The 26,844-nt window shown below is 40.8% G+C and overlaps 1 long non-coding RNA gene across 1 annotated transcript in view; it reads right to left on the minus strand.

Annotated features, from left to right (window-relative positions):
* Positions 1–5,430: 5,430 nt before the first annotated feature.
* The window catches only part of LOC112625514, a 38,768-nt gene continuing 17,354 nt past the window's right edge, over positions 5,431–26,844 (minus strand). Inside the window, exons 2-3 of the long non-coding RNA XR_003119611.1 lie at positions 6,714–6,861; positions 5,431–5,727 (exon numbers count right to left, since the gene is read on the minus strand). This is a non-coding gene — a long non-coding RNA (uncharacterized LOC112625514). The remainder of the gene's footprint in view (positions 5,728–6,713; positions 6,862–26,844) is intronic.

The following is a 26,844-nucleotide window of genomic DNA, read 5'->3' on the forward strand; positions in this document are numbered from 1 at the left end:
AGATTCCACTTCTCCAGGCTTTGGCAGCGGCTGCGCGAGCGAAGGCTAGAGGGACCCGGCGGGGCGGGAGACAAATGGGAGAAAGGCGGGGCCGGGGGGGGCGGGGGCCGGGCGGAAGGGGGCGGGCCGCGCTCCCAGGGCGACCCCTGCAGGTGGAGGCGGCGGGGCCTTCGGGAGGCAAGCTCCCCAATCGCCTGGGAACACGCAGGGAGGCAAGGGGTGCCCCAGTAAGACCCAAAGGCAGGACGTGCGGTGCAGCCCGGGTATCCCCTCCATGTGGCTGGTGTCTGTCTGCACCAAAAGGCAGTTGGGTTACCTTAGCCCTGGCTTTTCTCCCACACGCCAGCATTCCCTTGCAATAGGAAAATGTCCCCACAGAAGAGCTGCCCACACCCACCCAGGCTAACTGCAAGTTGTAGGCGAGACTTTCTCCTTCCTTCTGCCTCCTATCCCCACCCCCAGGCATACTGCCGCACACACACTCTTCTTTGATCTGGAAATCACAAGATGATATCAAGGGAGAAATACAACTGCCGGAGAGGAAAAGCAGGTTTTCATTTCCACTGCCAATAATATCTATAACTCTAATTGTAAGCGTGCAAGCAAAGCCCTGATGAGAGTCGAGTCTCAGTAAGTGGTAAACCGTGCTCTGCCCTAGACACTGTGAATGACATCCCCAAAGTATCCTTAGGATTGCTCTTCACCAGGGCAGCGGTTGTCAAACTGGAGCCTGGATCAGAATCACCTGGAGGGTTTGCTGAAGTACAAATCCCTGAGTCCCAATCTGTGTCTCTGAATGGGGAGATATGTGGTGGGGCCCCAGCATCTGCGTATCTAACAAGTTCCCGTGAGATGCTGATGCTGCTGGTATGAGGACTATACACTTTGAGAACCCTACCCGTACACAAACACACACAGTCCTACCGAGAATCTCGAATTAAAAACTCACATGATTTCTCCTATGAGGACTCTATGCAGTGGGGGTGGGCATTACTTTATTCTTTCCTACATGAATTTATTGAGGATCCACGAGGTCTTGTACTAGACCTGAGGATATAGGTGAATTTAAAAGCCTAGGCACCTGCCTTCATGGAATTTATAGTCTGGCCGGGTGACAGACACCTATCAAATAATCACTCAAAACGGTCGTTTCAAACAGGCAGAGTGCTGGGAGGGAAATGCACAAGGTGCGAATAGCGTATAGCGGGATCCTCATGCAGACTCAGTGAGGTTGTTACGAAGGGATGGGAGGGGGGCTGCCTTGTGGAAGGTGGTTTCTGATTTTGCACTCCAATAACCCCTCCAATTAACAATTAGTTCCCTCCGACCGAGCTGGAGGCCAACAATCATGTCCCTCCTTCCTAGAACATAAAAACAATACTGTCACAGAGAAATCCCCATAAATTCATGAAAGTGTTCACTCTTGGGACTGAGTCTCTGCACCCCAAGATCCACCTAACATGCCCGTGGACCAAGGACAGTCGAGGGCCACAGTGGCCCTCTTGGGGAAAATACAGGCTCTGTGAACTGGAAAGCCTTATGGTTCTTAGTCTGTGATCTTCAAGGCCAAAGAGACGAGGAAACCAGCCCAAGACCACCACTCCTGTCAGGAGCGGAGATCTACCGGCCTCCAACCTTGTAGGCGGGTCCTCTTTCCAAGGCACTCTATTCCCGGACCTCACAGCTCCCCTCGGATCCCTGGAACCCAGCCTGGCCACCCTGCTCTCTCTCAAGGGTCCAGGGTAGGTGAGCGGCGCCCGCCCCGCCCAGCTCAGTCTCTTCCCGACCCAGAGGAAAACCCGCGGTGGAGTCCGCGGCGGTGGGGTGGGGCAGCGCGCGCAGGCGCAGAGGCCGCCAGGTTGGGCCGAGGAGGCGCCCTGCTCCACACCTGATGCAATCAGCCTTCCGGAAAAGGGCACGGCCGCAGCGCTCACCCAGGAAACACTTCCGCGCCCTCCTCCGGCCGCTGCGCCCCCGGGGACGGGTTCCCAAACTCCCCCGGCCCGACTTCGCCACGGGCGGTGTTCTGCGTCCCACCGGGGATCCGCTGGAGGAGTTGGGAAGTCACCGCCTGGGCACACAAAATCCCTGAAATACCCTTACAGTGACGTCGAAACGGCCATCAAGCGTTCCGCAGCTGCAGGAGGAAATTCCCTTAATTATGAATTTACAGAGGGGACTGATCGGGGCTGGCGGGAAGGCTTTGACCCTTCCGTTGTTTCCTTCCTTCGTCCTTCTCCCAACACATTGTCTCTCTCATTGAAAGGAACGTTTATTGTAACAGCAGTTTTAAGGCAGTATGGAGAGGACTCCCCATGCCCTCTGTCTTGCTAAATATGTAACAGCACTTTAGCTTTGCTACATAAAGCTTTCTCACTGCGCACTCCTTTTATAAATAATTGGTTTCTCCATACCTCATCATTTAAGTTTACAAAGAAAATCATTTCTCGTTTCACCACTTTATGCAATTTTTATATATATTGTGAGTGGGTTTTTTCTTCATGCTGACTCATTAATTGTTTTCCAAGAAAATGAAATATCCAGGAATATTCCAAGAGCATGTTTTTTAAAGCATGGAAGTAAACGCTGTGAACAGTACATAAAAATGACCTCTCTTAAGTCCCTTAAGGCCGAAAGTCTTTCTAGAGAGTTGGGGGAAGGAGGCAGATCCAAGGAATTTTATTTGGAAGGATACTTCAGAGACCATTCTAGAATCAAATCAAGATCAACTCTTAGACTTTACAGATGACATTTATCTCTCTGTGGCCCAGAGAAATAAATGACTTCTTAGACAAACCAAAGGCAGAACTGTCACTTGAAGCCAGATTTCTCAAAATTCCAATCTAATGGGAAAAAAAATGTTTTTTTGCACAAACACCGTAGGGAGTGAATACTATATTACAATGCAGTTTTACAATCCAAAGATTACAAAATACAAAATTGGTGACAACAAAAGGGATCCTATTACTTGTTCCTACCTGTGACGTCATTAGTCTTTAAATAGTCCATGATCAACAAATATCCAGCCACTTCTAAGTGGCACTGAATAGCCAAAGTCTAGGCATTAAATATTTCAATTAAACAGGTATGAGTCGGGTGCAGTGGCCCAAGCCTGTAGTACCAGCTACTGGGGAGGCTGAAGCAAGAGGGTACATGAGGCCGGATGTTCAAGGTTGCAGTATGATCTTGCCTGTGAATAGCCTCTGCACTTCAGTCTGAGCCACACAGCAAGACCCCACCTCAAAACAAAACAAAACAAAAAACGGTATAACTACAAAACATCAAGAAATCTTCTGTGCCAACATTTAGAACTTTCAGTATTTTTATTTGTGTGGTATATGTGCAATGATTTGAGCTTAAACCAAGGAAATTTTAATGATCACAACAAAATATCATGGTCATGATTTTCTTCTGTAATGATTTTAAATACTTTAACAATATGGAAATCAAAGTGAAATCAAAAACAACTCAAAACTCATGCCTCCAATAAATTCTTCAAAACTTTGTCTACCTTCTTATCTTGAGGAATGTGTATTTCTTTTTGGAATGTTCTGACAGAGATCTGGAGGAAGACCTTCTATTGAAGCAAAAATAGAGTCGAGTAAATATCAAAATGCAGAGGTACAAAGTACACACTATCACACAGTACTAGTTTTAGAATAGCTAACTCTTACTGAGTATTTAGCATGTGCCAGACATTGGCTAAGCATTTTCCATAGGTTATTTAACTTAATCCTCACAACTACCCTATGAATGAAGCACTATTGTTATCCCTATTTTATGGATAGGGAAAGTGAGGCTTGCAAACGTGAAATAGCTAACTCGAGGCACAAAATATTCAGTAGCAGAACTGGGATTTGAACCCAGGCAGTTTTCCTGGAGCTTGAACTCTTAAATAATACTCTATACAGAAAAATGTAAATACAGATAAAATGACTATAATGATTCTCAGATAAGAAAGGAGAGGGAGCATTGTACTTACTCTCCTACAGATAAAACATAGTAAAATAAGTCTGTGGTCCACACTAGGAAAAAAACCTTTTGCTAACAAATTATGGTCCCCAAATGTAGGACCAATATTACCCAGAGGTGTGAGGCAGGTGATCAAATACCAAGTGACTTTTCAGGGGTACCAGCAAGGCCTCTTCTCTGATGAACCCTCTATGCCTGACTGGTCTATCTTGTCCTAAACCATCCAATATGGCAGTCATAGCCACATATGCCTATTTAATCTGAAATCACTTAAAATCAATTAGAATTAACTCTTCGGTTCCTCATTCATACTGGCCACATTTCAAGTGCTCAGTAGCACCTGACCTAATAACTACTGTATTGGATAATGTAAGTAAAAAGCATTTGCATCACTGCAGAAAATTATATTGGACAGTGCTGCTCTGGTCCTTAATGTCATTAGGGCAATCCTTTAATCTCTCTTCATACTGCACTATTGCTGGGAGGACCATGTTTCCATGGTCTCCCTTCCCATTGAGTTTCAGTCCTATTTTTCCAAACTAAAATTATTATTAGAGTGTAGAGAGGTACAAAGAGGTACAAAGCACAAAGTCCCCTATTATCATGGGAAGAATAGGGGCACTGGAGTAAGACCTTGTTTCACATCCCAGCCCTTACTAGTTGGGTGACCTTGGGCAAGCTACTTTACCTCACTGAACCTCACTTTTCTTATCTGCAAAATGGGCATGTTAATTTTTTCATTATGGGTTTGTTTAAGATTAAATAACATATGTAAAGCTTCAGGTAGGCCTCACATGGGAAGATTTCCTTCCTTCCACTTCTATTTCAGTTAATGACATTCCCCAATTACTCAGGTTTCTAAACTAGAAATCTCAATCATCTTCAATTCTTCCTTCCTCCTCAACCACCCGCATTAAATTAATCATCAAGCCCTTTTGCTCCCAACTCAGGGATGCCTGTCAAATGTGGGCCCACCTCTCTGTCCTCACTGTCCACTGTCCTCACTGTCTTTTCATGCCTAATATTTCAGAATCGTGCTAACCAACCTTGGTGACACCCATCACTCCCAATCCAAGCCCTTTCTCCACACCGCTGCCAGAGTGATCCTTCTAAAAAAAGATGCTGATGACGTCATTCTCCTCCTTTAAGACCGCTGATGACGTCCAGTTGCTTAAAGATAAAATCTTAACTACTAAACTGAAGGACTCACATAACCAAACTCCATCACTCCATCACTGCTGCTTGTTTGGTTGGTAACAAAAAGAAAATTAAAAATATAACAACCCTTATTCCATTTCAAAAATTTATTTGGATTCCTCTACTACCAACCTCTTTTTTCAGCCACTCCATCCCCAGCTCGTACCTCTCCCTCTACCCAGCCGCCACACCGCAGCAACTTATGCCCATGAGGCATTCCTGGAAACACATAGCGGCCTTTCCCGACTCTGCCCTTGCACGCAAACCTCAAGCTAGACTAACGCTTTTGCATGTTCTTTATCTGGCAGGATTTTACTTACTCTCTAAGGTCCAGTTCAGATTACTCTCTAAGGTCCAGTTCAGATATCACCTATTCTATAAAAGCTCCTTCAACTCCTTCAGGGAAAGGTGGATACCAGCTCATCTGTGATGTCATAGATTTGAGATAGATTGTAGATGCTGTATTTGGGCTACCTGGGTTTAAATCCTGGTTACACCACTCTCCCACTGCTAGTTTTGGGCAGCCGACTTAAGCGCTTCACCCCTCAGTTACCTCATCTGAAAACAATGATAATCATAGCATGAATATCTTATTGTTGTTACCAAGCATGTGAGATAATGCACATGAAGCTCATAACAATGTATCTGGCCCACAGGCAAGCACTCAATACAGATTATCTTCAGATTGTTCCCACTATGATTATCCATCTTATTCTTTTGTCTCAATGTGAATTTTTTTTAACATTTTCAATAATTTTTTAATTTAAATTTTTTATATTTTACATTTACATTTGATTTTTATATTAAATATAAGTATTTTATTACAGAAGTACTCCATATTTATTGATTAACATTTAGGAAATTCAAATGGCTTGCCAAAAAGATTAAATTCTCTACTGTTTGAGACATCTCTTGGTTACAAGCAAAAGGAACTCATTCTGGTTAACTTATCCAGAAAAAATAATTTCTGGGAGAGTTGTCAGGCATCTCACTACATCAACCCAAAGATGGAGAATCAGGTAAAGAAAAGGGTCGGGCTCCATGGAGGGCTGGCAGCAAATAACAGACAAGACCACGGCACAGTGTGTCACCAATGGCACAACCCCACTGGCCACTTGCTTTAGCCACAGTTCCTGAACCTTTGCGACTTAGCTAAAGTAGGAAGAGCATGTTATCCCCTCTCCCACTTACCCACCCCGTGATCTTTACCTATATTTGGTCACTCACAGGCAAACAAATCTTGCACTTACAAGCTTTGGTGCCTTTGCTTATGCCATTCCCTTTGCCTGGAATAGTCTCACTCTGTTACCCAGGCTGGAGTGCAGCGGCACGTTCATGACTCATTGCGGCCTCAACCTTCCTGGCTCAGCCTCCCTAGTAGCTGGGACCACAAATGTGCACCACCACCCCCAGATAATTTTTTTGTTTTTCGTTGAGATGAGGGCTCACTGTGTTGCCTAGGCTGGACTCGAACTCCTGAGCTCAAGCAATCCTCCCACCTCGGGCTCCCAAAGTCATGGGATTACAAGCGTGAGTCACCACACCTGGCCTGCTCACTTCTTGATTCCAGAGCTTGCCATATGTTTTTGTAGCACTTCGCACATAGTACAGTTAGATGTTGTATCGTTCTTTGTTGCTATGCTGTAAATTCCTATTTTCAGCCACATCACACAGAAGACACTTGATAAATATCTGTTTAATGAATGAAAAGAAGAAAGAATTAAATTAGATTTTAAGGCACTGTACTAAGCACTTCACAAACATTAACTCACTGGGCGCGGTGGCTCACACCTGTAATCCCAGCACTTTGGGAGGCTGAGGCTAGTGGATCGCTTGAGTTCACAGAGTTTGAGACCAGCCTGGGCAACATGGTAAAACCCCTTCTCTACTAAAAATACAAAAATTAGGCCGGGTGCAGAGGCTCACGCCTGTAATCCCAGCACTTTGGGAGGCCAAGGCGGGCGGATCACAAGGTCAGGAGATCGAGACCATCCTAGCTAACTCGGTGAAACCCCGTCTCTACTAATAATACAAAAAAAAAAATTAGCCGGGCGTGGTGGTGGGCACCTGTAGTCCCAGCTACTCGGAAGGCTGAGACAGGAGAATGGCATGAAATCGGGAGGTGGAGCTTGCAGTGAGCCAAGATCGTGTCACTGCACTCCAGCCTGGATGACAGAGTGAGACTCAGTCTCAAAAAACAAAACAAAACAAAACAAAACAATAAATTAGCCAGGCGTGGTGGTGCACGTCTGTAATCCCAGCTACTAGGGAGGCCAAGGCAGGAGAATTGCTTGAACTCAGGAGGCAGAGGATGCAGTGAGCCAAGATCACACCATTGCACTCTAGCCTGGATAACAGAGCGAGACTCTGACTCAAAAAACAAACAAAACCATCCAAACGTTAATGCAATTTAGTCTCAATTTATAATACAGTTTCTCCTCAGATAGGCTAATTACGCTTTTATAACAGAAGAAACTGAGGCCAGAGGAGTGAAGTTACTTTCCAAAGGTCACACAGCTATTAAGGGACAGAGGCAGAATCTGAAGAAGGCAGTCTCGCTCCAGAGCATAGGCTTTTATCTAAAGAGATGTTATGACTCTGTGAAAGGTAGTACAGGGCCCTTTTTCTAGAAAATTCTACCACATCTTTGTTTGTTATTTGAAGCGCTGACAGTCTCCTGGTAAGCAGAGAAAGCTAATTAAATGTTTCTGTACATTTTCAATATTGAAAAACATATTTAGAAAATTTCATAAACACTTATTCCATCTTTCCTGAACAATGGTAATGGAAAGCTCTATACACAAATTCATAGAAACTCAATTAAATGAGCACAAAAGCACACAATAAAATTCATCACACTCTGTCTCTGCCCTTCCTCAGGTTACCAGGAGTTGTTAGTGTAGACACTGGCATTTTATTGAACTGGTTCCGGCTACAAAGAATTTATGTTCTTATGCTCACAGCAATCTCCTTCCCTGGTTATATGATATCTCTCACCCCTCCTAGAATCCCTCTTTTGCTTATCATCAAACAGCAGAAACTTGACTCCAGAGTACCAATGTGCAGGGTGCCTCACAATTAATTGTCTGCATGATAAGGGCAAGAATTTAAATCTTGTGAATAGAGGAAAACCATCAACCTTCATGTTCACAGGGTATATAAATTACACCATCCAACCCGAAAAAATACTCCATTTTAAATTCATATAAACATAATTAAATAGGAATGGGGAATCTGAAATGAAGAACACTGAGAGAGAAGACATTTAAAAAGAACTAGAAATCATTTACAAGAGAAAATGCTTTGCTCATCCCAGAGATAGATAAGATATATATTGCTAATTTGCAAAGGCCTTGATAGTCTCCTTGATCAAGCAAAGGATTTATAAGTCTCCTTTCTCTATTTGTTCCTGCCAGTATCTTCACTTTTAAGTGCCTCATTATAAGGTCTGCAAAATAAGAAAAGAAAGGAAGATGGAGAAAAAAAAATCTAAAGATTTCTTTTGCTTTTAAGAGATTATTATAACAAGCAAACATTTGTCATTAGGTTAAACGAAAGAAAGCTAGCTCCTTACAAATATCTGAGATCATAAAAACTGAACTTGGCGGGGAAGGGACATTAGTATAGGAAGGGGTATGATTAAAAGTAATAGTATAGAATTAGTAGCTAACATGGAAATTAGATATTAGCCAAAAAAAAGATTCCTGGTAAGGTAAATTAGATAAAAGGAAAAACTTCAAAAGAATATAACAAGTGCTCCATCCCATGAGACTTTTAGAATTAACCTGGACAAAGAGCTAGAATATATTTCGTAGAAAGCAATCTTTTCTGACAAGCTGGTAGATAAGCTCTAATTGATTTTTCCACCTCTAATTTCTTTGACTCTCTGAAATGCTATTTGTATAAGACAAATGAGTTTTCCTTGAGGTTGAATTTTCTGTCTTTATTTTAATCAAATGAGATATGATTTCTCATGAAAATAGTTTCCAAGCCAATGGCTTTGTAAGTAATAATTCTCTTATTTAGACAATTAAAGCTTAAAAATCAAAGTTATAGCATGAGTAAACATGACAAATCACCATGTATTTTCTTCCATCATGCACTGGCAAAATTATTGGAATAAAGTTTCCAAGTGAAGGAATAGGGTACAGGAAAAGTGGAGCAGGCTAATATTCTACCAGTTTTTATCTTTTTGTCCTAGCTTCATATCCTCTCTAGAAAGTTATCACTAATAGAAAAACACTTAATTCTGTTGAAATTAGTTAAAGTTTATACCAGATAACAGTTCTGAGAACATGAGGTACAATATCACATGCATGTTAATTATGTTATTTATTATCATAAAAAGAGCAAAATTAAAAATGTACTAGAAAAAGTTTTGCCTGGAGTCTTTGAATTTTCTAAGAGAACACTTAGGGAAAGAGGAAAAGAAGAGGAAATACTAGGTAAGGCAGGGGATAGATCTCTTTCTCCTCATATATATATATATATATTTAATATCTAAAATCTTAAAAATATATATATATTTCAAAGCTGTTTCTACAAATTTTAATGTGTTATTTTTTCCCATGACTCAAAATATGACTAGAAAAAATAGTCTAAATTAAAAAAAATTTTTTTACTTCAGGTCATAAAAATATTTTTCCCTATTACAGTCTGACAGGTTACAAGTTTTGTGTATTTTACTTTGCTTCGTTCTTACATTTAAACTTTAATTTGTTTTCTAATACACTGTGAAACAGGGATATAACTTTGCAAGCAGAAAGCCAACTGTTCTAATGCAATGTATCAAACAATCTTTGCATTGCCATTTATTTATAATGTCACCTCTATTATATGTCCAGTTCTCATTGGTCTGTTCCTATGCTGTCTATTCCCTTTCATAGATTACTTCTTCTATGACGGTGCTAATACTGCACTATTTTTGTTTCTATACCTTTGTAATATATCTTCATATCTGGTAGTGTGGGTCTCTCTTCTCTGTCCTGCTTTATCAAGACTGACTTAGCTTTTCTTTCATAACATCTTTTCCACATAAAATTTATAATTACAATATCAATTTTGATGAAAAATCTTTAGAATTTTATTGGTGTTAGTTTTTTTTTTTTTTTGAAACAGAGTCTCACTCTGTCACACAGGCTGGAGTGCAGTGGCACAATCTTGGCTCACTGCAACCTCCACCTCCCAGGTTCAAGCAATTCTCCTGTCTCAGCCTCCCAAGTAGCTGGGATTACAGGCACGTGCCACTATGCCAAGCTAATTTTTGTATTTTTAGTAGAGATGGGATTTCACCATGTTGGCAAGGCTGGTCACAAACTCCTGACCTCGGTGGTCTGCCCACCTCAGCATCCCAAAGTTCTGGGATTACAGGTGTGAGCCACTGCACCTGGCCAGTATTAAATTTAATATAGATTAATTTGAGGAGAACTGACATTTTTACTCTATTGAATTATCATATATATGTATGTGTGTATATGTATGTGTGTGTGTGTGTATATATATATATGGATAGATAGATGTACTGTATTTCTTTTCTTTTTTTTTTTTTTTTGTGAGATGGAGTTTCTCACTGTTGCCCAAGCTGGAGTGCAGTGGCACAATCTCCACTTACTGCAAGCTCCGCCTCCTGGGTTCACACCATTCTCCTGCTTCAGCTCCCAAGTAGCTGGGACTACAGGCACCTGCCACCACGCCCAGCTAAGTTTCTGTAGAGATGGGGTTTCACTGTGTTAGCCAGGATAGTCTCAATCTCCTGACCTCATGATCCACCTGCCTCAGCCTCCCAAAGTGCTGGGATTACAGGCATGAGTCACTGTGCCTGGCCAAATGTACTATGTTTCTCTTTATCCACCTTCTTTATTTTGATAAATATTCTCTATGTCTGCTAAACGCTAAGCTCCTGAAAATCTATGTAACTTTTCAAGGTTAAGAATGGTATTAGTAAAATGGCTTAACCTTTTATGTTGTCCTAAGTCTGCTGCTACTTCTTCAGCTGACATGAATCTCCTGGACAAAAGACTTTTGCTCTCGCCTTAGTTTTACTAAATTTGACCATAGAAAATGCCAGTGAGTTGATGGAGTCAGTCAAGTAGAATGCTTTTACCAGAGTGGCTGATGTTTATATAAATCCAATGTGGTTTGGAGTATTAGCCTCAATCCCAAAGAGGTTGAAACTCACAGTGCCTCATAAATCTGCTCAGGCTTGCAAGTGAAGTTATAAAGAAAAAAAATAATTATGTTAACCAGTGTATTCATACTACTTCCCTTTAATAATTCCTAGAGCAACCACTAAAAAGAGAGAAAAACTGCCAAAAATATAACACATAAAGTGAAATAGAATACTAAAAAGTATTTAAATAATCCAAAAGAATATAGGAAAGGAAGAAGAGAAGAACAAAAACATTGGAAACAAATAGACAATAAGACAATTATGTACTTAAACCCAACCATATTAATGATTACATTAAATGTAAATGGTCTAAACACTCTTATTAAAAGACAGAGATTCTCAGGTTGACAATAAAAATAAAAGGCCCAATTATATACTATTTACAAGAAAGTCAGTGTAAATATAATGATAAACATAGACTAAAATAAAATAATGGAAAAAGAGAATAAGAGTATTCTTTCAAAAGTAAACATGTATGAAATGAAATGAAATGCAAATAATTGATTCATGGGAACTTATTAGTTTTGGAACATATTAAATGCACACAAAATCAGTCTCAAAATGCAGTATTTCTGTTGTTCTTTCCTCCCTTTCTAACTCTTTATGTCCAAATACATAGAAAGTTGTTTTCTTCTGTGTTCTTGGCCTAAAAGCTGTCCATATATATTAAGCATAAATTTACTTGAAATGATACTTTAAGGAAAACATTTTCCTTTTTGAAGCTTTGCTGTAACATGGAAATAATTATTGCCTCCAAAGACCCAATTTCCCAATAAGCATACTTTTTTGTTTGGTTGGTTTTGAGACAGAGTCTCACTCTGTCACCCAGGCTGGAGTACAATGGCATGATCTTGTCTTACTGCATGAACCCATGATCTGCCTCCTGGGTTCAAGCTATTCTCCTGCCTCAGCCTCCCCAGTAACTGGGATTACAGGCGCCCACCACCATGCCCAGCTAATTTTTGTCTTTTTAGTAGAGATGGGGTTTCACCATGTTGGCCAGGCTGGTCTCAAACTCCTGACATCAGGTGATCTGCCCACTTTGGCCTCTCAAAGTGCTGGGATTACAGGCGTGAGCCACTGCACCTGGTCCCCAATAGGCACACTTATCCCAATAGTTGGAAAGGGAAGGGGTTTCCTTCTTCTCAGAATTGCCAAAGCCCAATTCCTATATGGCAAGCAACAGTGATTTGACCCATTCACCAGGCTAATGGTTGAGATTCTTCTTTTTTGTTAGTCCTATACTTTTTGGTAGCAACATTCATTTAAGAAACATATTTGCATACCTAGTAAGTAGTAGGCAATGAGTTGATTATTGTGCTATTTGGCCTGTTAGTCCAAAAAAAGTTAAACTATCAGAGTATTATGGAAGACACAAGCCATTAATCAGGCTCATCCCGGCTGACTGTCATGGGTTGAATTGCATCCACCCAAAAGATAGGTTGGTGTCCTAAGCCAGTATCTCATCTTGTTATTTCATAACAAGGCCAAACAGATGTAAATTAGTTAAGATGTGATCACACTAGATAGGATAGGCCCCTAATCCAATATGGCTGGTATTCTTATAAGAAGACAACTATGTGAAGTCACAAGGAGAATGCCCCCATTAAGATGGAGGCAAAGATTAGAGCAATTCATTTATAAGCCAAGGGACACCAAAGATTGCTGGCTGTCAAAAGAAGCTAAGAGAGAGGCATAGAATAGACATGACCTCAGAGCCCTCAGTAGGAACCAACCTGCTGACATTCATTTTTATTTCAAACTTCTAGCATGCAGAACTGCGAGGGAATAGACTTTTGTTTTGTGTGCTTTGTTATGGCAGCCCTAGGAAACTAATACACCTATTTGTTCCAAATACATACCTTTATAAATAGTTAAAAAATATACAGGACATTTTGTTTTGAGACACTGTTTCACTCTTGTTGCCAGGCTGGAGTGCAATGATGCAATATCGGCTCACTGCAACCTCTGCCACCTGGGTTCAGGCGATTCTCCTGCCTCAGCCTTCCGAGTAGCTGGGATTACTGGCATCCACCACCACGCCCAGCTACTTTTTGTATTTTTAGTAGAGATAGGGTTACACCATATTGGCCAGGCTGGTCTCGAACTCCTGAGCTTAGGTGATCCACCTGCCTCCGCCTCTGCAAGTGCTGGGATTACAGGCATGAGCCACCTCGCCCAGCCAGGAAAATTTTCATTAATCTAAACTAATATCTCTAAACTTTAGAAATGGTCAGAGGTGTCAAAGACAAAGTACTGAAGTCTAAATAATTCTTGAAAAATGTCATTTTCCTTTTCTGTGATGACACATTGACTGCACTTTAAAAACTCCCTAGGTCCAAAGAGTGACTTTACCTCCTACTTATTTCAGTATTGATTTTGTGAAAATATGTAGAGTGGACAGCAAATCTGATAAATGGATCCTTCAAACGTGATTATAATAACAAGAGGCACAATACATATCTCAAGTTTTGGAGTACAATCTCCCATAGGTATTGGCCTCAGACAATCTTCTATATTTCAAATATAACTAATCCTGTTGCCAGGAACTTGGGGGAAGGGGAAAATAGGGAATTATTGTTTTATGGATACAGAATTTCACTTTTGCAAGGTGAAAAGAGTTCTGGAGATGGATGGTGGTGATGGTTGCACAATAGGAATGTACTTAATGCCGCTGAACTGTACACTTAAAAATGATTAAGATAGTCAATTTTAGGCTGGGCGCGGTGGCTCAAGCCTGTAATCCCAGCACTTTGGGAGGCGGGCGGATCATGAGGTCAGGAGATCGAGACCATTCTGGCTAACACGGTGAAATCCCATCTCTACTGAAAACACAAAAACTTAGCTGGGAGTGCTGGCAGGCTCCTGTACTCCCAGTTACTCAGGAGGCTGAGGCAGGAGAATGGCGTAAACCCAGAAGGAGGAGCTTGCAGTGAGCCGAGATCGCGCCACTGCACTCCAACCTGGGCGACAGAGCGGGACTCCATATGAAAAAAAAAGAAAAAAAAAGAGAGAGAGAGCCAATTTTGTTATATGTATTTTACCACAATGTTAAAAAGTAAAAAAATGTAAAAAGTAAGCCAAGCTGGGAAAAATGTATATATAATTAATGCTCCATCACTGCATTTGAGAACATAGGTATATAGTTCATACAATAATTTATGCTTAGAAAGTAATTCTCATTTTTTTTACTGAGGTTGGAGATGACCCACCATATTAGGGCACCTCGAGGCATAGGGCCAGAGCAGACCAGAGCAAAAGAGAAAATGCCCTGATACATGCAACTCAAGAGTCCAGGAGTATTCCCTAATCCAATATGGCTGGTATTCTTTTTTTTTTTTTTTTTTTTGAGATGGAGTCTTGCTCTGTCGCCCAGGCTGGAGTGCAATGGTGCAATCCCGGCTCACTGCAAGCTCCGCCTCCCAGGTTCAAGCTATTCTCCTGCCTCAGCCCCCTGAGTAGCTGGGATTATAGCCATGCACCACCACGCCCAGCTAATTTTATTTTTTTTATTTTTAGTAGAGACGGGGTTTCACCATGTTGGTCAGGCTGGTCTCGAACTCCTGACCTCGTGATCTGCCCGCCTTGGCCTCCCAAAGTGCTGGGATTATAGGCGTGAGCCACCAGGCCCGACCATGGCTGGTATTCTTATAAGAAAAATATGGCCAGGCGCGGTGGCTCAAGCCTGTAATCCCAGCACTTTGGGAGGCCGAGACGGGCGGATCACGAGGTCAGGAGATCGAGACCATCCTGGCTAACCCGGTGAAACCCCGTCTCTACTAAAAAATACAAAAAACTAGCCGGGCGAGGTGGCGGGCGCCTGTAGTCCCAGCTACTCGGGAGGCTGAGGCAGGAGAATGGCGTAAACCTGGGAGGCGGAGCTTGCAGTGAGCTGAGATTCGGCCACTGCACTCCAGCCCGGTCGACAGAGCAAGACTCCGTCTCAAAAAAAAAAAAAAAGAAAAGAAAAAAGAAAAATATAAGAGGCTGGTGATGACAAGGACTAGTGGATCAAGATGATATCATCAGAACTGGGTCTTTCTCCAGCTCCATGTCCTGCCTTTCTGTTCCGTCTGGGCTGAATCATCCTCTTGCAGGGCCCCTTCCCACAGTGCCTCTGGGTCCTCAGAGTGGTTAAATTCCTACTTGAGACAAAAGATCTGCCTTCCTTGATTCTTCCTGACTAAACAGATCCTAAGAACTGGGAGTCAGTCTCTTTCTCAAACTGAGTTCTTTATACCACGGGAAGATACAACACATTCTAGGAGTTATTGGAAATCACAGGATAAACCTATATCCTCCTGGAATGACAAATGTGTTAGGAAATTTGGAGAAAATACTTGATATTAGAACACATATATAGACCAGGTGTGGTGGCTCACGCCTATAATCCCAGCACTTTGGGAGGCTGAGGCGAATCACCTGAGCGAATCACCTGAGGTCAGGAGTTCAATACCCTGCTAACATGGTGAAACCCTGTCTCCACTAAACATACAAAAATTAGCTGGGTATGGTGGCAGGCGCCTGTAATTCCAGCTACTCAGGAGGTTGAGGCAGGAGAATAGCTTGAACCCGGGAGGCAAAGGTTGCAGTGAGCCAAGATCGCGCCACTGCATTCCAGCCTGGGTGATAGAGCGAGACTCTGTCTCAAACACACACACACACACACACACACACACACACACACACACAATGAAGTAGACTAAAAAATGGGCAAAAGTTTTTTAGATGAAACACAAGATGCCAAAAGGCACATTTCTCTGGAGGCAGGCAACTGGGGACCTCCAGAGCTCAAAGTTCTTCTGCTGTAAGGGGTAGGTTAGAGGGAAAGCACGCAAGCCCGGGCCTTCATGGTTCCATGAAACAAACCTTAATAAGCTTTTAGTACTTTTCCGTATAGTAACTAACATGCTTGAGGGCTTCCTATTTGCTAAACGTTGAACATGTATGAATTCACTTAATCCCAGAGGCATTCTGTGAGGTGGGTACTGTGAGTACTCATATTTTCCATATGGGAAAAATGAAATTCAGAGAGGTACAATAACTTTCCCAAGGCAACTGGAAAAATATGTGGGTATCTTCATCTCTTTCCACATTTTGTGTCTTCTCCACTTTGTGCTAATAGAATGTGGGACATACAAAAATAGAGAGATCCAGGAACTTGTTATCTCTAAAATAAAATGTCACTGAAGTCAAAGACAGCTACAATCAATGCCTGAATTAGAACATTTCATTTCCTACCTCTTAACCTAATGTTCATTTTTATACTTTTGTTCTCTTGGTTTCATGTTTTTCAACTGCATGTTTTAATAGAAAACTTTGACTTATTTACTACATCTATCTGTCTGCCTGCCTGCCTGTCTGTCCGTCTGTCCATCCGTCCATCCATCCATCCATCCATCCAATTATCTATCTCAAAAGGCACATTTTTTCTGAGGCAGGCAGTTGAAGGCCTCCAGAGTTCAAGGTTCTTCTGCTGTAAGCGGTAGTTTAGTGGGAAAGTCTGATCGAAGAGCTTGATGACAGAGTCGGTGATGGCTGCTTTAAACGTATATATTTCTCTCTTGTAATCTATATAAATGTTGCCCTGGGTATAACCTCTTTGGCCTGGTATGCTATATAAAAAGAAAGAAACAAATGAACAAATAAATAAAAGATAAGTTTGACAATATTAGAGCTCTGAACAAGCAGGCTTCACAAGTATAGAGGTCATAAAGAATCTTTTTATAAAGGTTGTATTTTTTATGTCTTTATTAATTTTCTAGGTTCCATATATACAGTTCATTTTCCTCTAAAAATTTCAATGTTGTTTCAGTGTCTCATAAACACAAGCTCAAATCTATAACTTGGAAATTTTCAGGAGAAAAGATTAAGGCTGGCTACGCCTCATCAATAGCATTATCTTTTTTTTAATGTACTTTTAGTACTTTGTTCTTACTCTACTGTGTTGCTGGGAATAGGAGGTTTATAGAGCCAGACTCTAAAGATTATTTCTATTCCTTTCTGACTTAAATGTTTTTTCTTTCTCTCTGTTTCTCTCTTTCCCCCACCTTTGTTTCTTTCTGTTTTGAAACAGGGTCTCACTCTGTCATCCAGGCTGGGGTGCACTGGCATGATCACAGCTCACTGCAGCCTTGAACTCCTGGGCTCCAGTGATCCTCCTGCCTCAGCCTCCAGAGTAGCTAGGACTACAGGCGTGCACCACCATGCCGGGCTAATTTTATTTTATTTTATTTTTGTAGAAACAGTTTCTCATTATGTTACCCAGACTGGTCTCAAACTCCTGGCCTTGAGCGATTCTCCCACCTCAGCCTCCCGAAGTGCTGGGATTACAGACATGAGCCACCGCACCCAACCCTGACTTACACTCTGGTAAATCTGGCTTATGTATCAACTAATGTTCATACTGACATATTTCCCCACAGTGTTCTAGTTTGCTTTTGTGGCATGGGAGCTAATGCCATTTCATCTCCTTAAATATTCTGCCCCAATAGATATAGAGCATTATTTTTCATACGTTAGTTATCCACAATAGTCAGGAACTTTGTTGAAACATGTGGTTTCTGACACTTAACTTGACATGCATAGAGAACAGTAGTTGCACGAAATTAAAATCATTTTTTAAAGAAGATGATTGAAAACAGTGGGAAAATCTTTCCCTTGCCTTTCTGATAAGCATTCCATAATTTCAATACTTTTCAAGGCTCTTTTTATTGCTTATGATATAAATTATATCTATTTTTAAACTTGTTTTTCAGTATGTAAACAACTCCCAACCCACTAATCAAACTTTGCAGATATCAAACCAGTGTTTAAGATAAAACTTATATGATCTCTTAAATATAAGCCTAATAAATACATTCATTAGAAATCAAGCTGTAACAATGTGGCAGTTTTAGAAAATCACAAACCAAATTGTTTTGCTGCAATTTCATGCATTACCTTGATAATCTAGGCCACCTAAAATATAAAGCAATGGTAACAAAGGTGATGATAATTCACTGCAAACAAATATTTTAAAAGAGAAAACTGAAGGGGGAAAAAGCCCAACCAGCCAATGGTTTCCTTTAACCTCATTTCGAGTATATTTCTAAAGAGGACAATCATTCAAGGGAAATCAAAGGAAATTTCTAAAAAAGTAGATTTCTCTATTCTGACAAGTTGAAAGAAATTGTTGAAGGAAACTTTTGCCAAAACATACCACATTGGATCTTCTGCCTGAGGTCTTTGTCAAAGTTGAGTTAATGGTTGAGACTTCTGAAAATGTAGTATTAGTGAAATGTAAAATGAGTCATATGCTCTTTCCAATAGCCACATAAATAACCAAGAGGCATGTGGCATAGTGGGTTCTGTCCTACTTTGGCTATTTGGCTGGCATTATAACCTTTGACAATTCACTTAACCACAGAGGGCTTCACTTTCAACACATTGAAGTGACAGGTGGAACTGGGTTGGAATCCCAGGTCCATCTCTTATTACTATATCATTTTAGGAAAGTTACATAACATCTATGAATCTATTTCTTCAACCATAAGATGTGAGGAAGGCATCAAAAAATTATTTGGGGCCTGGCACAGTGGGTCATTCCTGTAATCCCAGCACTTTGAGAGGAGGAGGTGGCAGGCTCACCTGAGCCCAGGAGTTAAAGACCAGCCTGGTCAACAGATAGCAAGAGCCCATCTCTTAAAAAAAATATTTGGAAGAAGGGAGGCCAAAAAATAATACATAATGTATTATTCCATTTACATAAAACTCCAAAAAATGCAAACTAATCTACAGTGACAGTAAGCAGATCAATGATTGTTTGGGGACCTGGGAAACAGAGAGGGGTGGGTGGAAAGAATTACAAAGGGGCAAGGAAACTTGAGGTGGTGGATATGTCCATAATCCTAATTTGGTGATAGTTTCACAGGTATATACATCTGTCAAAACTTATCAAATAACACATTAAACATTTAAAACATTTATTGTATGTCAATCACACCTTTTTAAAAAAGGGTCAGAGAATTCAATGAGATAGTATGTGAAAAACAATTAGTGCTGTATGGCACAAGCAGGCCTCTAAAAATGAGTCCCTACCCCCACAACCCCAGCTTCATTTATGTCACAGGGCTATTTAAAATGGTAATCTACTTCAGAAACATCCATGAACTCTGAAATCTCCTTAGCAGTTTTGTAGCTTGATAAATATTTTCAAAGAAAAATATGGGATAATATGAAAATACCTCTGCATCTTATTTAGGATATTATTTCTGTGGTTTTTTTCCAAATCTTTATTAGAGGCATATTTTACATCGTTGGAATCATACTTTACATAGGACTTGCATGCTACTTCTCAATTCCATGGTTTATATAAGATGTCTGCAAACTACTTTTTTCCTTTTTTTTCATTATTATTTTTTTTTATTTTTTATTTTTTTGAGACAGGGCCTCACTCTATCATCCAGGCTGGAATGCAGTGGCCCGAACACAGCTCATCACAGCCTTGACCTCATGGGCTCAAACAATCCTCCCACTTCAGCCTCTCCAGTAGTTGGGACTACAGACCTGCACCACCATGCCTGGCTAATTTTTGTATTTTTTTGTAGATATGGTTTTTTGCCGTGTTGCCCAGGCTGGTCTCAAACTCCCGGGCTCAAGTGATCCACCCACCTCAGCCTCCCAAAGTGCTGGGATTACAGATGTGAGCCATCATGCCTGGCCCACAGACTATTTTTAATGACTGTCTCATGATTTTCTTAGGGCTAAGAATTCCTGATATATTTGAAGGGAGAATTGCCAGGATTTACTGACAGATTGAATTTAGGATGTGAGAGAAAGAGGACTCAGGGATGACACTACAGTTTTTGGCCTGAGCAATTGGAAGTTTGATGAAGCTGACATTTTCTGAGAAAGGAAGAATTTGTAAAGGGCAGCTTTGGTGGGGAACTTCCATTTTGAGGAGAAGTTAGGTATTAAACATCGCTGAAGTAGGCAGTGGACCTGAGATCCAAGGGGAGGTCCAGCTGGAGATATAAATGTGGGAGTCTCCAGCATAAAGATGATATTTAAAGCCATGAGTTGGATGAGGTCTTCAAGGGCATGAGTATAAATAGACAGCAGAAGAGGCTCAACAACTGAGTCATGGAGGCCCCCTAATGGCTAGATCCTGGAGTTGAGGAGGAAGCAGTAAAGGTGACAGAAAAGGAGTGTGATCAACGAGGAAGGAGCGTAGGCTGTTTGGGAAGCCAAGTGAAGAAAGTGTTTGTAGAAGAGAATGATGCTTATCATTCAAGTAAGAGGAGAATGAAAAACATGCTCTTAAAACAAAGGGTGGTTATATCAAGGGCACTATGGGTAGAGCGGATTCAAAAGGTTATAATAAATGGAAATTTCTCCTAGGAAGATACACAAGTGGCCAATGAGCACAAGAAAAGATTCTCACTATCATTATCCATCAGAGAAATATACATCAAAACCACAATGATGTACCACTTCACACCCCTGAGGATGGCTGAATTCCGAAGAAAAATAACGTGTTGGTGAGAATGTGGAGAAATCGGAACCCTCATACACTGCTAGGGAAATGTAAAATGGTGTAGCACTTTGGAAAACAGTTTGGCAGTTCCTTAGAAAGTTAAACATAGAGTTACCATATGATCCAGCAATTCATCTACTAGAAATATATCCAAAAGAAATGAAAACATATGTCCACACAAAAACTTGTACATGAATGTTCATAGCAACATTATTCATAAGAGCCAAAAACTGGGAAAAAAAAAACAAATGTCCAGTGTTCAGCAAAAAATTAAGAGACATAAAGAGAAACAAGAACATATAGCTCATATATGATGGGGGAAAGTAATCAGTAGAAACTATCCCAGAGGAATTCCAGGTGTTATACTTAGTAGCCAAAGACTTTAAGTCAGCTATTTTAAATATGGTCCAAGAACAAAAGGAGTTGATTTCTAAAGAACTAAAAAAAGTATTAGAGCAAAGTCTCACTAAATAGAGGTTATTAATGAAGAGATAGATATTATAAAAATAAAAAGTGTCAACAAATCCACTCAAAAGTGTTTTCTTTCGAGAAAAAGGAGAGACTTTATTCTAGCAAATGGTTTGCAAACCAGAGATACACAGGCTTTGATATAAAATGAAGGTGTGTTCAGACAGAACAAAGAAAGATATAAAATGAAGGTGTGTTCAGACAGAACAAAGAAAGTGCTTGTCTTTATATTATAGAGTTTTTGCGCAGGCTACCACTCTGGTCTACTTATGGAAATGATGGATGCAGACTTGCTTAGTTCTGCTTGGTTGATGCTTGCTGAGTTCTGATTGGTAGCTGCAGGTTACAGTCTTTGGTTGGTTCAGGCAGCATAAACGGGAACAGCAGCCATGTAAGTCTCGAAGTTAAACAAGTGTGGGGGCTTTCCAGGAACTCCGAATATGTGTTGTCAACTGAAGAATCACAAGGTTCAAAAATTTGGAGAGGAGAGCTTTATTTCTTATAAAGGGTTGAGGCCAGGTGCAGTGGTTCACGCCTGTAATCCCACCACTTTGGGAGGCCGAGGCAGGCAGATCACCTGAGGTCAAGAGTTCAAGACCAGCCTGGCCAACATTGTGAAACTTCGTCTCTACTAAAAATACAAAAATAATTAGCTGGACATGGTGTAGTCCCGGCTACTTGGGAGGCTGAGGCAGAAGAATTGCTTGAACCCAGGAGGCGGAGGTTGCAGTGAGTCAAGATCGCCCCACTGCACTCCAGCCTGGGCAACAGAGGGAGACTCCATCTCAAAAACAAATAAATAAATAAAAATAATAAAAATAATTAAAAAATAAATAAATAAATAAATAAAGGGTTGCAGCCTGTAGACTGGCCATCTGCAGGCTGGGCAGCGTAGCCTCGGGCAGAAACTGGAAGCAGGCACTTTGAGGGAGGGAAGAATGAGACTGGAATTTATGCCAAATGGTTCGTCTAAGTGTACATATTTAATAGGTTATAGGAGGAGTTATGAATATTTATCATGGGATGAATGTGTGCATGCATAGTAAGCAAACATGCGTGTTATTACACATGTCCCATGTTCACTTTAGGGTGGAGACTTAACATTTAGATGCATTAAAATTAGGCTGTATAGCTCAAAGGTGAAACAGAGGACACAAAGGCATCTTGTGCACAGCCTCTGTGAACTGACCAGAACCAGTCCATTGTCAATGGTTTCTTATTAGGAAGGAATGCTGGTCAGCTGTTGTGTTGAAAGTCCAAAAAGGGATGGGAGTGTCAGATGGTTAGTTGATGTCAGTGGTGGAGCGAGTCTTTCAAAAGGGGTGGTTTCTGTTTAACCCTTAGGAAAGAAAGTCTAACAGTGGTTAGTGAGGGTGGGCGTTTAACAAGGTGTGTCTGACCTCTCTTCTTGTCATGGCTGGGAATTCAGTTATCAACCCTTCTAGGGTCCCCATGGCCAAGAGGGAGTCCATTCAGTTGGTTGGGGGCTTAGGATTTTCTTATTTCTCAGTATGTGACCTCTAGTCAGACAATGGCCACTTGGCTATATTTTGAATTTAGGCCCAGTTAGCCACTCAAGGTCCATCTTGACAGATTAGCCCTTTGAGGGTTCACAAAAGAAATGTTTGGAGCTGAAAAGTACAATAACTGAAATGTGACTACCCTGGAAGTCAGGTTGCACCCACCTTCAGGGGTTATTGTTGTGTTGCTTGTGCTCATGCTTGTGCTCCAGGCATGAGCCACCACGCCCAGCCTGGACAAGGATTTTCTTAATTGCCTGAAACCAGTACATCTCCCAATCTTTGGCAAGGGGTTCTAAGTGTATTTTGGGGTACATTATCAGCACTCAGCCAGGCCATGTTCAACTCTTTCTGGGCCTTCATTTCCTGACTGTGCAGAACCTCAAGGTCAGCTGCAGGTGAGAACATAGGGCCTTCTCATGTTTTCCTGAGCATGTATGCAGCCTGAGCATATGCACGTGGCCTTCTAGATTCCCAGGAATATGTCAAACCTTTCCAAAGCTCCTGTAGACATTTCACTGCTCAGCTTTTCCGTGTAAGCTCCTGTGGGAGAGGCCTTCAGCAATAGGCCATCTGTCAGTCAGTACAAATAAAGAAAAGCCTGTCAAGTGAGTCTTCAACTGTTTTTGGTTCCTTTTATAAAGGGGTGAATTTTTGGAGATCCTTCTTCTGCCATTTTCCTAATGTCACCCAGCATTTCCTCTTTTATCTTCTGGGGAATCATTTATGTAAGAATAGGATGATCCTTTCTTTGAATGTTTGGTAAGATTGTCATAAAAGCATCTAAAACTCAGTATTTTTTCATGAAAGATTTTTGATTGCTGCTTTATTTTCATTCACAGTGCATGCTTTCTATTTTTTCTAAGTATTTGAGATTTTTCTCTAGGTTCAAATTTATTGGAAAAAAATTGTTCTTAGTATTTCTGATTGTCTTTTAAATCTATAAAGTGTATGTGATTACATTCCCGTATTAAGTCCTTGATATTGTCTATTTGTATACAATTTATTTTTTCCATAAATTCTGCCAGATGATTATCTATTTGATTAATCAGTTTTAAAAAACTAACTTTCGTTTATTGATTATCTCTATTTTACTCTCATCTATTTCTGCTCATAATTATTCTTTTCTACTTGCCTTGAGTTTATGTTGTTGTTCTTTCTGTAACTATTTAAGTTGGATGCTTGGCTCGGTAATTTTCTACACTTCTTTTTGTGTGTGTGTATGTTTTTAACAGGGTTCTACTCTGTGGCCCAGGCTGGAGGGCAGTGTAGCGATCATAGCTCATTGCAACCTCAAGCTTCTGGGCTCAAGCAATCCTCCTGCCTCAGCCCTCCTAATAGCTAGGGCTACAGGCATGCACTGCCACATCCAGCTAATTTTTATTTCATTTTTGCAGAGATGAGGGCTCACTACATTGCCCAGGCTGGTCTTGAACTTTTGGCCTCAATTGATGCTCCTACCTCCACCTCCCAAAGTGATGGGATTACAGCCATGAGCCACTGGGCCTGAACTCACTTCTTCTTTTTAACGGTATGAATTTCCCATAAATATGATAGCACTGCATCTCATAAATATAGACATTTAAAGTTTTATTAATGTTCAGTTCTCAAGATTTTCCAATTTTAATTATGACTTCTACTTTGACCCATGATTTACTAAACAGTGTGAATTTTAATTTCCAAAGTTAATTTTATAGGTCTCATTTATCATTTTATTACGGGTATTAAATTAGTTGTGTTGCAATTAGAAAACATGGGTTGCATAAACTGATTCTTTAAAATTTGCTGAGTCATGCTTCATAACTAAGCATTTAATGTTTGTAAATTCTCTATGTATGTTTGAGAAGAATACACATTTTAAAATTGTTGGATGCAGAGTTTTACATACGTAACAACATATAAGATTGTTACTTATAGCGTTCAATTTTTAAAATTTTTAAATTTTTCTATGTCGGTCTTCCATATGTTAGTTGAGCTGGGAAAGAGAGCTGAGCTGCCAAGTGTCAGAGTAACCAATTAAAGCAGCAAACCAAAAATTAAAGTTTAGTAAATTTCTGCAATAGTACAAGCAAGAGGCTAAACTGAGGAAAGCACCAACTCCTCCATTCTGTCTTCCCCATAGAACTGCACACCAGTAGAGGGTGAGGTGGGTCAAGGGATTATCTCACAGTTGAGGGAGTCCTCAACAAAAGACTCTTTATGAACCCTGGGGTCAAAGTGAGGGCAAGGGGGAAGGGCTAGAAGTGGAAAAGTGTGGAGTCAGAGTGGGTACAAGTGTCTAATTTAAGGTTTCCCCTTCTCTCCCCATAAGGAAGCCTAAGCCAAGGTGCCTGAAGAAGACCTCTGCCCAGGGCCTCAGATAAGGAGACCTAGAAAAGAAGGTACCAGGGCTCCAAAGGCAAACATGTAAAAAAAAAAAAGCATGACTGGCCAGGGGGTCTGAGACCTTGACAGCAACTCCCCTCAGAAGCTGCAATGCCCTGGCTATGCCCCAAGCCTGGTGTGGGGCGGGTAGCTTTCTCCTGTGGTCCGATCAGTTTTCGCTTCATACATTTAAGGGTACTTTATTAGAGGCATACAACTGTAGAATTGTTATATCTTCCTGGTGAATTTAAAATGTAACCATAACGAGGCCCTCTATCTCTAAGAATGCTTTTTGCTTAACAATCTATTATGCTGATATTAATATAACTATACTAGATTTCTTTGGTTGATCTTTTTCTTGGAAAGCTTTCCTCCACTTTTTGCTCTCAATTTTGCCATATTGTTATGCTCGAGGCATGGCTCTTTAAAATAGCACATATCACCAGCCTGGGCAATATAGCAAGACCCTATCTCTACAAGAATTAATTAGCTGAGGGGGGGTAGTGCATGAGTATAGTCCCACCTATTCAGGACGCTGAGGCCTCCTTCACTTGAGAGCCCAGGAGGTTGAGGCTGCAGTGAACCATGATCACACTTGAGCCTGGGTGACAAAGCCAGGCACTGAAGCCTGGGTGACAGAGCAAGACTCTGTCTAAAAAAAAATGGCACATATCTAGATTTTAAAAATATAATTTGATTTTAAAATCTAACCTTAGCCAATTTATATTTAGTATACTTTATTTGGGCTTTTTGCCCAAATAATATATCTTACCTTTTTATTCCATTTATCTTGGATTTTCTATGCTGCTTTTCTCTTATCTTGTCTTTTGTGGTGTTTGCATTTTTTCCCTTATTCTATTTATCTCTGTTTGAATTTATATACTTTTACTTTTCTTGATTAATTTCCCTTGAAATATTACCATGACTGTTTTACTTTAAAAAGTCTAAAGGTAAATTATTTCTTAACCTTTGCCATAACAATAAAAAGAATCTTTGAATATTTTATGCTCATTACACTTCCTTCCAACATATTATGCAGAACAGTATTCTAGCATTATCTTTGTATTAATCCAATGAGTTAGATATTATTATTATTATTATTTTTTTTTTTTTTTTGAGACAGAGTCTCGCTCTGTTGCCCAGGCTGGAGTGTGGTGGTGCAATCTCGGCTCATTGCAAGCTCTGCCTCCTTGGTTCATGCCATTCTCCTGCCTCAGCCTCCAGAGTAGCTGGGACTACAGGCACCCGCCACCACGCCTGGCTAATTTTTTGTATTTTTAGTAGAGATGGGGTCTCACTGTGTTAGCCAGGATGGTCTCGATCTCTTGACCTCGTGATCCGCCCGCGTGGGCCTCCCAAAGTGCTGGGATTACAAGCATGAGCCACTGCACCTGGCCAGAGTTAGATATTATTATTATACATAACTAATATTTATTTGCATTTACCTGTGTCCTTCCATTGAATATTGGTTTTTGTTTGTTTGTTCTAGAGATGGGGTCTCACTATGTTACCCAGGCTGGAGTGCAGTGACTATTCACAGGCATGATCTGGTGCACTGCAGCCTCAAACTCCTGGCCTCAAGTGATCCTCCAGTTCAGCCTCCTAAGTAGCTAGGACTATAGATACACACCATCATA

Source organism: Theropithecus gelada, chromosome 5, assembly GCF_003255815.1.
Source record: "Theropithecus gelada isolate Dixy chromosome 5, Tgel_1.0, whole genome shotgun sequence".
Lineage (NCBI taxonomy): Eukaryota > Metazoa > Chordata > Mammalia > Primates > Cercopithecidae > Theropithecus > Theropithecus gelada.